Genomic DNA, 10,241 nt, shown 5'->3' on the forward strand with positions numbered 1-10,241 from the left:
AAAATTCCCATCCTCAATGATGGTGGAGTCCAGCCCAAGTACTAAAGATGGGGCTGAATTTGCAACCATGTTCAGCCAGAAGTACAGAGTACACTATCCACCTTGGCTCCCCCCCGAGGCCCGGTCTTATGTATACGTAAACCACTTCACTTGATGTCACGAAACAGAAAGCAGCAAAAAGCTTTGAAAGCAGCCACATCGTAGCCCCTTCTATGTGAATTACTGCTAGCGGAGTAGAGTCTCCTCAACATTGCGCATCTGCGAGCCTTCACAGGAGAAATACTCCTGGAAAACCAGTGGATAGATAGGGCCACTATCATCTTCTGGGATGTCATCTGCTCTGTGGACATTTACTCTCTCTTTATGCTGAAGGGCTGGAAGTAGAGCTCGCAAAATGTTGTTTCTGAATAGAACAGATGTGAACTTCACCTCAAGCGACAGTGCCCCCTCAAGCCATCTCATTTTCTAAAGGTATCCAGCAGCAACAATTGGACACATTTGCACAACACATTCCAATAAATTGCCAACAAGCTTGCTCATCGATGATTCCAATGTTACACATCCAGCTTCTCTGAACATGCACAATGTGATGTTGCTGGGTTGTTTGGAAGCACAGATACTAAATCAGTATTTCATGGCAACATAATGGAGTCATGGATTAGAAGTTGGCTATTTGTCCGATCATCTGTCTGGCAGCTCCCTATAAATATCTTCTGTGGACCCTCTCAGAACTTTGCATTTATCAAGTGTAGTGACCACAATCGCATGCAGTGCTACAGCTGTAAGCTAGACTGCATTGTTGAAACAATGCTTTCAAGTTTTTTTACTCTTTACTTTTATTTATGAAGCCCCAAACCCCAGGTGTTTTATGACTCACTCTCTCAATACATCCGTCAGTTTTGAGAGGTTTGCACTAATACATCCACAGAATATCTTTCCACCCTATGTGCACCTGCCACTCTCCTCCTCATCTACCCAGCCCCACCCATGCACACCTTTCAAGCTCCTCCCCCTGCCCCCATCACCCAATTCCTTTCCCCTCCTCCATTTATCCACCCTCTGGATGCCCCAAAGACTACTTTGTGTTCTAATCTGGCTTCCGCCTGTTATGTCCTTTATGGCACAGTCCTGCTCTCTAGACTACACTCCTTCAAGGTGTTGCCACCCTGTCCATCTCTGTTGCTCAGTAATGGGTTTTAAGAGCAACATAAATCCTGAAAGTTCTTCCTTTTCTTCTGAATGGCGGCTCACACAATCATGAGCTATGACATGACCTGTCTGGAGTGAGTGATCTGGGAAGCCTTCAGCCTCCCCTATGTTCTACAGCTTTCCCTCAAGGTTGGAAATCCTGAGTTTGAGCTTTATCTGTTAGAAATATCTTCCTCTAGGATACAAAAGACATCCTGGAAATGCAGGTACCGCTTGATCCATGATCTGAGAGGTTTTGTGTTTAGAACAGGCTTGCAATCTCTCTATTATTGTTTTGAAAAACACAGAGACTGCAAAATTCATTTGCTCCAGTTTCAATCTGCACAAGCATGCTCTCACATGTAATGCTGTTTCAGAGATGGTGGGTAGTAGAGATCAAATTTCCATCTGAATTGGCAGTTTTGACCACAGGAAGGAGCCTGGAAAGAGTCTCACTACGACATGATCCACACTCTTATAGTTGCTAATGATGAGGAATGATTGCCTGTAACAGCAGGAGGGGTTTGGGGGCAGAGGAAACAAAGACACTTTTCAAGAACCGTGCATGTAGGTGGCAGTCTCCTTGTGTGAAGGGAACCTATGACAGAAAGTAGTCAGGGAAATGCTTTCACTTAAGGAAGACTAGCATGATTCTAGATTGGCCTTTTGAAGGCCAAGTGACCTGATCCTCCTTGTGCTCCAAAGTATGATGCAAAAGTAACATTTATCAAATTTGAAAGATTCCTCATTGAGCTAGTTGAGCAGATTTTGTGTTCTGTAATATAGCACTGTGGCCAAATAGTAATGCGTGGCACATAGTAGCAGAGGTACACAGGAAGTGCCCCCTCTGACATTTTGTCTTTTTTTTAATCCCAGAGTGTTGGAGAGAGAGCCCTGCCAGCCAACTTAATTTCAGTTTGATGCAGATCTTGAGCCTTGGTCCTCGTTTATTTTCTCCCAGTTAGCCAAGCCATACTATAGCAGCACTCACTGCACAGAGAATAAACACATAGTGAACAAGCTCCTCCTCAAACACATCACTAAAAGCTGCTCCCTAAATTCGGCAAGGATTCAGTCCATCCAATGCAACAACTCCCAGAAAAATGCATCTCCACCTACCGGTTCCCCAGAATCCTCCACATTTGCTCACAGAGGGAGCAGCTTTTTGTATCTGGACTTTAAAATAGCCTTTGAAAAGGTCCCATACAAGAGATTAGTGTGCATAATTAGAGCACATGGTATTAGGGGTAGGTATTGACATGGGATAGAGAACTCGAAGGTATCACAAAATGATGGAGTAACTCAGCAAGTCAGGCAGCATCTCAGGAGAGAAGGAATGGGTGACATTTCGGGTTGAGACCCTTCTTCAGACTGATGTCAGGGGGGTGGGACAAAGAAAGGATATAGGTGGAGACAGGAAGACAGAGGTAAAATTGGGAAGGGGGAGGGGGGAAGAGAGGAACAGAGGAACTATCTAAAGTTGGAGAAGTCAATGTTCATACCGCTGGGCTGCAAGCTGCCCAAGCGAAATATGAGGTGCTGTTCCTCCAATTTCCGGTGGGCCTCACTATGGCACTGGAGGAGGCCCATGACAGAAAGGTCAGAGTGGGAGGGGGAGTTGAAGTGCTCAGCCACCGGGAGAGCGGGTTGGTTAAGGCGGACTGAGCGAAGGTGTTAAGCGAAACGATCTCCGAGCCTGCGTTTGGTCTCGCCGATGTAGAGAAGTTGACATCTAGAGCAGCGGATACAATAGATGAGGTTGGAGGAGGTGCAGGTGAACCTCTGTCTCACCTGGAAAGACTGTTTGGGTCCTTGGATGGAGTTGAGGGGGGAGGTAAAGGGACTGGTGTTGCATCTCCTGCGGTTGCAGGGGAAAGTGCCCGGGGAGGGGGTAGTTTGGGTAGGAAGGGACGAGTGGACCAGGGAGTTACAGAGGGGACGGTCTCTGCGGAACGCAGAAAGGTGAGGCGATGGGAAGATGTGGCCAGTAGTGGAGTCCCGTTGGAGGTGACGGAAATGTTGGAGGATGATTTGTTGGATACACTGGCTGATGGGGTGGAAGGTGAGGACGAGGGGGATTCTGTCTTTGCTACGAATAGAGGGAGGGCGAGCAAGAGCGGAGCTGCGGGATATAGAAGAGGCCCTAGTGAGAGCCTCATCTATAATGGAAGAGGGGAAGCCCCGTTTCCTAAAGACTGAGGACATCTCTGATGCCCGAGTGTGAAACACCTCATCCCGGGCGCAGATGCGGTGTAGACGGAGGAATTGGGAGTAGGGGATAGACTTTTTGCAGGAAACAGGGTGGGAAGAAGTGTAGTCCAAATAGCTGTGAGAGTCAGTGGGTTTGTAGTAGATGGCAGTCACTAGTCTGTCTCCTGTGATGGAGATGGTGAGATCCAGAAACGGTAGGGAGAAGTTGTTAAGGGGAAGAACCAGCTCTGCTAGGCGGAGGAGAGTGTTAGTAGATGGGGATTGGCTGGTTCTACGGTTGAGGAAGAAACGGAGGGCTTTAAGACCATCGTTGTGGGGGATGGAAGTGTAGAGTGACTGGACATCCATGATAAAGATGAGGGAGTGGGGGCCTGGAAACCGGAAGTTATCGAGGAGACGGAGAGCATGTGAGGTGTCTTTGACGTAGGTGGCAAGGAATTTCCTACACTACTGGGATAGAGAACTGGTTGGCGGACAGGAAGCAAAGAGTAGGAATTAACGGGTCCTTTTCAGAATGGCAGGCAGGACTAGTGGGGTGCTGCGAGGCTTAGTGCTGGGACCCCAGTTATTTACAATATATATTAACGATTTAGAGATTAAATGTGACATCTCCAAGTTTGCGGATGACACAAAGCTGGTTGCAGCGTGAGCTGCGATGAGGATGCTATGAGGCTGCAGGGTGCCTTGGATAGATTGGGTGAGTGGGCAGATGCGTGGCAGATGTAGTATAATGTGGATAAATGTGAGGTTATCCACTTTGGTGGCAAGAACAGGAAGGAAGATTATTATCTGAATGGTTTCAGATTAGGAAAATGGGAGGTGCAACAAGACCTGGGTGTGCTTGTACATCAGTCACTGAAAGTAAGCATGCAGGTACATCAGGCAGTGAACAAAGCTAATGGGCATGTTGGCCTTCATTGTGAGAGGATTTGAGTTTAGGAGCAAGGAGGTCCTACTACAGGGCCTTGGTGAGACCGCACCTGGAGTATTTTGCAATTTTGGACTCCTAAATTTGAGTAAAGACATCATTGCTTTTGAGGAAGTTCAGCGTAGGTACGCCAGGTTAATTCCTGGGAAGGTGGGACTGACATCTGATGAAAGAATGGGTCAATTGGGCTTCTATTCACTGGAATTTAGAAGGATGAGATGGAATCTTATAGTAACATATAAAATTCTTAAAGGGTTAGACAGGCTAGATGCAGGAAAAATGTTCCCAATGTTGGGGGAGTCCAGAACCAGGGGTCACAGTTTAAGAATTAGGCCATTTAGGACTGAGATGAGGAAAACCATTTCACCCAGAAGAGTTGTGAATCTGTGGAATTCTCTGCCACAGAAGGAAGTGGAGGCCAATTCACTGGATGTTTTCGCTGTTAGAGTTTGTTGTTAGGGCTAAAGGAATCAAGGGTATGGGGAAAAAGCAGGAACGGGGTACTGATTTTAGATGATCAGCCATGATCCTATTGAATGGCGGTGTTGGCTCGAAGGGCCGAATGGCCTACTCCTGCACCTACTTTTCTATGTTTTCTAAGAGATGCCCACTGTCTTGTCTGTTCACGTGCTTTGATTTCCACAGGGAGGAGGCTACACCGTTTTGTTTCTCAAACCACAGCCAGTTTCAATGTAAAAAAATCAAGAAACATTTGTGATCTGTGGCTGTGGCTCCGTCAGATTCCAATGGCAGAGTAGGTTACGTTAGTGTGTTTGTCTAGAATATGTGTTTGGGACTTGAAGCTGCAACAAGATGGCGGCGCGCACAGACGCAGCGGCTCACAGCTCTCCCTTTCGGTGCTTTTTATGTGTGTTATCTGTGTTATGTCTGTTAGTCAATTTTAGTCATGCAAATCAGGCAAATCCGACTTACAACCGCAAGGATCTTCTGATCATAGGATTCCAGTGCAATCCGGACCTTACGAGCGAATTGCTACACCCACGAAACATACCGGAGGAGATAGCCAGGACACCGGGCTCTCCGTGGATAGTTGTCGGCGCAAAAGCGAGGACGCCGGTCCGGTATACTTGCCAAGCTAAAGAGACAGCCACACAAACCACCGCTACCTAGCATGTTTCTCACCAACGCCAGATCCATCATCAACAAAATGGACGAATTAAAACTACAGATATCAGCAAACAAACTCGTGGAGGACTGTTGCATTCTCTTAGTAACAGAGACATGGCTTCATCCACTTATCCCAGACGGAGCCATTGAGCTAGCCTAGGACAGAAACATCGACTCCGGTAAGAGCAAGGGGGGGGGTTATGCATTTACGTGCACAACAACTGGTGCACTAACATCCAAATCATGGATAGCCATTGTTCTCCTGATCTGCAGTTCCTAACAGTTAAATGCAGGTCTTTTTACCTTCCTCGTGAATTTACAGGGGTTATAGTAACAGTAGTCTACATCCCACCGAATGCTAACGCTAGCACAGCTTTAGGCTACCTGCTCGGTGCAATAAACTCACAACAGAGCACATATCCAGAAGCAGCCCACATCATAGCCGGGGACTTCAATCATGCAGACCTAAAGTCAGTTCTCTCGAAACTTGAACTACACATAAGATGTGCTACCAGGGGGAAAAACACACTAGACAAGGTTTATTCAAATATTAAGAAGGGTTTCAGGTCAGCACCACTACCACACCTGGGGCAGTCAGATCACCTATCCATATTCTTAACTCCAGCATACACCCCACTCAGGAGGAAAGCTCCAGTCACCATAAAGACTGTTAAGACATGGCCTGAAGGAGCTTCCTCGCAGCTGCAGGATTGCTTCGAAAGGACCAACTGGGATATTTTTGAGGATCAGGACTTGGAGGAGTGTACATCAACTGTACTCTGCTACATCCAAAACTGTGTTGACAATGTCACCGTCGACAAACGTATCCGGTTGTATCCCAATCAGAAGCCCTGGATGACAAAGGATGTCAGGTCTCTCCTCAAGGACCGTAACACCGCCTTCAGGTCTAGTGATAGAGCTCTATACAGTGCTGCTAGAACCAATCTGAAGAGAGGCATCAAGGATGCCAAAGCGTCCTACAAGAGGAAGATTGAGGACCACTTTACCAACAATGACCCACGGCGGGTATGGCAAGGCATCCAGCATATCACCAACTACAAGACCAGCAACCGCACGACTGCCGACGGCGATGACTCGCTGGCAGAGGAACTTAACTGTTTCTTTGCTCGTTTCGAGGTGAAAGCTGCAGTGGCAGACATAACACCCTCTCCAGCACCTGACAGCAACACCTTCACTGTGCAGGAGTATGATGTTAAGCGCGTGCTCAGAGCAGTGAATCCCAGGAAAGCTGCAGGCCCCGATGGTGTGACGGGCAGAGTGCTGAGGGAATGTGCAGACCAATTATCTGAGGTCTTCACAAAAATCTTCAACCTGTCCCTTTTAAAATCCACCATCCCTCCCTGCCTGAAGTCCGCCACAATCATCCCACTGCCGAAAAAGTCTGTCATCAGCGGCCTTAACGACTACCGTCCGGTAGCACTCACACCGGTCATCACAAAGTGCTTCGAGAGACTGGTCCTGCAGCACATCAAAGCCAGCCTCCCACCCACCTTTGACCCATACCAGTTTGCCTACAGAGCAAATAGGTCTACAGGGGATGCCATCGACACTGCTCTTCACACTGCACTGACCTACCTTGAACACCAGGGGAGCTATGTGAGCATGCTCTTCCTCGACTTCAGCTCTGCCTTTAACACGGTCATCCCGAGCAGACTGGTCACCAAACTTTCTGACCTTGGATTTTCCCAAACCATCTGCCAATGGATCAAGGACTTCCTGACCAACCGCCCCCAGACCGTCAAAATAGGCCCTCACCTCTCCTCCACCATTACACTGAGCACCGGCTCACCACAGGGCTGTGTGTTGAGCCCCATCCTTTACTCCCTCTACACTCACGACTGCGCCCCCACCCATCCCACCAACACCATCATCAAGTTCGCGGATGACACGACTGTGGTTGGACTCATCTCAGGAGGAGATGAGACAGCCTACAGGGATGAAATCCAAAGGCTGGCAGCATGTTGTTCAGTGAACAATCTTGTCCTGAACTCCTCCAAAACAAAGGAACTTATAATAGACTTCAGGAAAACCAGTGCAGAATACGACCCACTCTACATCAATGGGGTCTGTGTGGAAAGGGTACCCGCTTTCAGGTTCCTGGGTACGCACATCGCAGAGGATCTTACCTGGTCTACCAACTCCATCACCACAGTGAAGAAGGCACAGCAGAGACTCCACTTCCTGAGGATCCTCAGGAAAACCAACCTGCAGGAGAAGCTCATGATGTCCTTCTATCGCTGCTCCATCGAGAGTGTGCTGGCATACTGTATAACCACATGGTATGCCAGCTGCTCAGAAAAGGACAGGAAGGCCCTTCAGAGGGTCATCACGACGGCCCAGAAGATCATCGGCTGCTCACTGCCCTCCCTGGAGCACCTGTTCAGCCTACGCTGCCTCAGTAGAGCAGGCAAAATAATAAAAGATCCATCCCACCCGGCCACCGTCTGTTTGTTCATCTGCCCTCTGGTCGACGTTTCAGGTCGATCAAATCCCGAACAAACAGACTTAAGAACAGTTTTTACCCCAGGGCCATACGAGAACTGAACAGTACCTTCTGCACTAGGCAACACTGTTAAAACTTTTGTACTTAATTGTAAAGAGACGTCCTTTGCACACAGAGTCTTTTACTGGATATTGTTTATTAATTTCACTACACACATGTTGTGCCCTAGCTGTCCGTGGTCATCACTGGAACTAGAGAGCGAGCTGGAGGTGGGGAAGCTACAATTATACAAGAGACAATGGGGAGTGGTTAGTAGTGGTGAGGTCACTATGTTAAAGGAACATGCACTGATCTACATCCTTCCTCTTGGAAACAAAAGTGACCACGGCTCATGCGCTAGGCTCAAACTACAAGCAGGGAGCAGATAGAATGCAGCACAACACAGACTACTCGTACACACCGTACCGGACAGGCGGCCTGACCACTCTCCCAGAGCGGGTGCGCAACGCACCATCCCCTCCGGTCGAAGGAACAGCATGGACGGGTGCGGGTACAGAGGCTGGGGAACCAGGGGAAGGAGGAGGACTGGGAAGCGATACACGCGCAGGCGAGGGAGGGGAAGGGGGCTGGGGCGACTGCGGATGTACCGGAGCAGGAGGCACATCAGGCACCGGGGACTGGACGGGAGGTGAATACGGGACCGCGGGAGGCGGTGCAGGCTCGTTTACCAGCATCAGGTGCTGGCGGGTACGACGATACACGGTGCCCTCGTAGTTGACCAGGTACGACCGTGGAGAGTCAGCATTGCCGACGACCACGGCCAGCCGGTGGTGACCGGAGGTGGACTCCATCCGGACAACCTGGCCTGCGAACAGAGGTGGAAGGGGACGGGACGATTTGTCAAAGGAGCGCTTCTGAATGAGCTGCTTTTCAGTGAAGCGCTCCCTGACAGCGGCAGGGCTCCGAGCCGTGGGTTGCAGGGATTGCTGGGAGACGGGGATAGGGGGTCTAGTGGTGCGGGACATGAGGCGCTGGGCAGGGGAACCGAGCGCGGGGTCCCGGGAGATGTTGCGGAGGTTGAGGAGGGCAAGGTACAAGTCCGAACTGTCAAGCCGGCAACGTTCCATCAGTTCCTTAGCGCTGCGGACAGCGCGCTCTGCAAGTCCATTGCTTTGCGGGTACTCGGGGCTGCTGGTGATGTGGCGAAAGTTCCACCGGGTGGCGAAAGCAGCAAACTCCGCGCTGGTAAACTGGCTGCCGTTGTCGGACTGGAGGGATGCCGGGGAACCAAAGGTAGAGAAGTGGCGGCGAAGCTTCCCGATGACGGCAGCAGACGTGAGGGACGGCAGCAGGTCCACCTCGAACCAGCTGGAGTAGGAGTCCACCAGGACCAGGTAGTGTTTGCCACGCCACTCGAAAATATCAGCGGCAACAGCCATCCACGGCAACTCGGGAGCCGGCTGCTGCAGGAGAGGCTGGCGCTGCTGATGAGGTAATAGGCTGTTGCAGGCAGCGCAGGCGGAGACCCTGTCCCGGATGTCCTTGACCATGCCAGGCCAGTAAAACTGTGCTTGGGCCTGGGATAACGTGGCCTCCACCCCTGGGTGTCCGTTGTGGGCAGTCTGGAAGTAGTGATCTCGCAGCGCAGCCGGCACCACAACCTTGTGACCCTTCACCACCACGCCCGCGTGCAGCACCAGTTCATCCCGAACCAGGAAGTAGGGCACGGCACCAGCCGGCAGGGAAGACCGTCGTTCAGGCCAGCCACGGCGGATGACGCCCTCAAGCTGTTGAAGGTTTGGATCAGCGGCAGTGTGTGTGACCAGTGACTGCATCTGCCAAGATGGAACGATGTTGACGTTCAACACCATCAGGTCAGCCGATTCGTACGGATGGCGGGAAGTGGAAGGTAGTGGGGCACGGGACAAAGTGTCTGCCACGAACATCTCCTTGCCTTTGCGGTACACGATTTTGAATGTGAAACGCTGCAGCTGCAGCATCATTCGCTGCAAGCGGGACGAGGCTGCGTGGATGGGCTTGTTTAAAATAGAGACCAGCGGCTGGTGGTCAGTTTCGATGGTGAAAGTTTTTCCAAGAACGTAGTCTCTGAATTTGGAGCACGCGAACACCACGGCAAGGAGCTCCTTTTCTATCTGGGCGTAGCGCTGTTCAGCAGGGGTCATTGTGCGAGAGGCATAGGAGACGGGCAGCTGTCGGTCGTCGTAGAGCTGCAGGCAGGCAGCACCAAGGCCGAACCGAGATGCATCGCAGGTGAGGACGATTGGCCTGTTCAGGTCGAAGAACTGCAAAGTGGGGGTCCGT

Source organism: Rhinoraja longicauda, chromosome 2 (assembly GCF_053455715.1).
Source record: "Rhinoraja longicauda isolate Sanriku21f chromosome 2, sRhiLon1.1, whole genome shotgun sequence".
In the NCBI taxonomy this organism is placed as follows: Eukaryota; Metazoa; Chordata; class Chondrichthyes; order Rajiformes; family Arhynchobatidae; genus Rhinoraja; species Rhinoraja longicauda.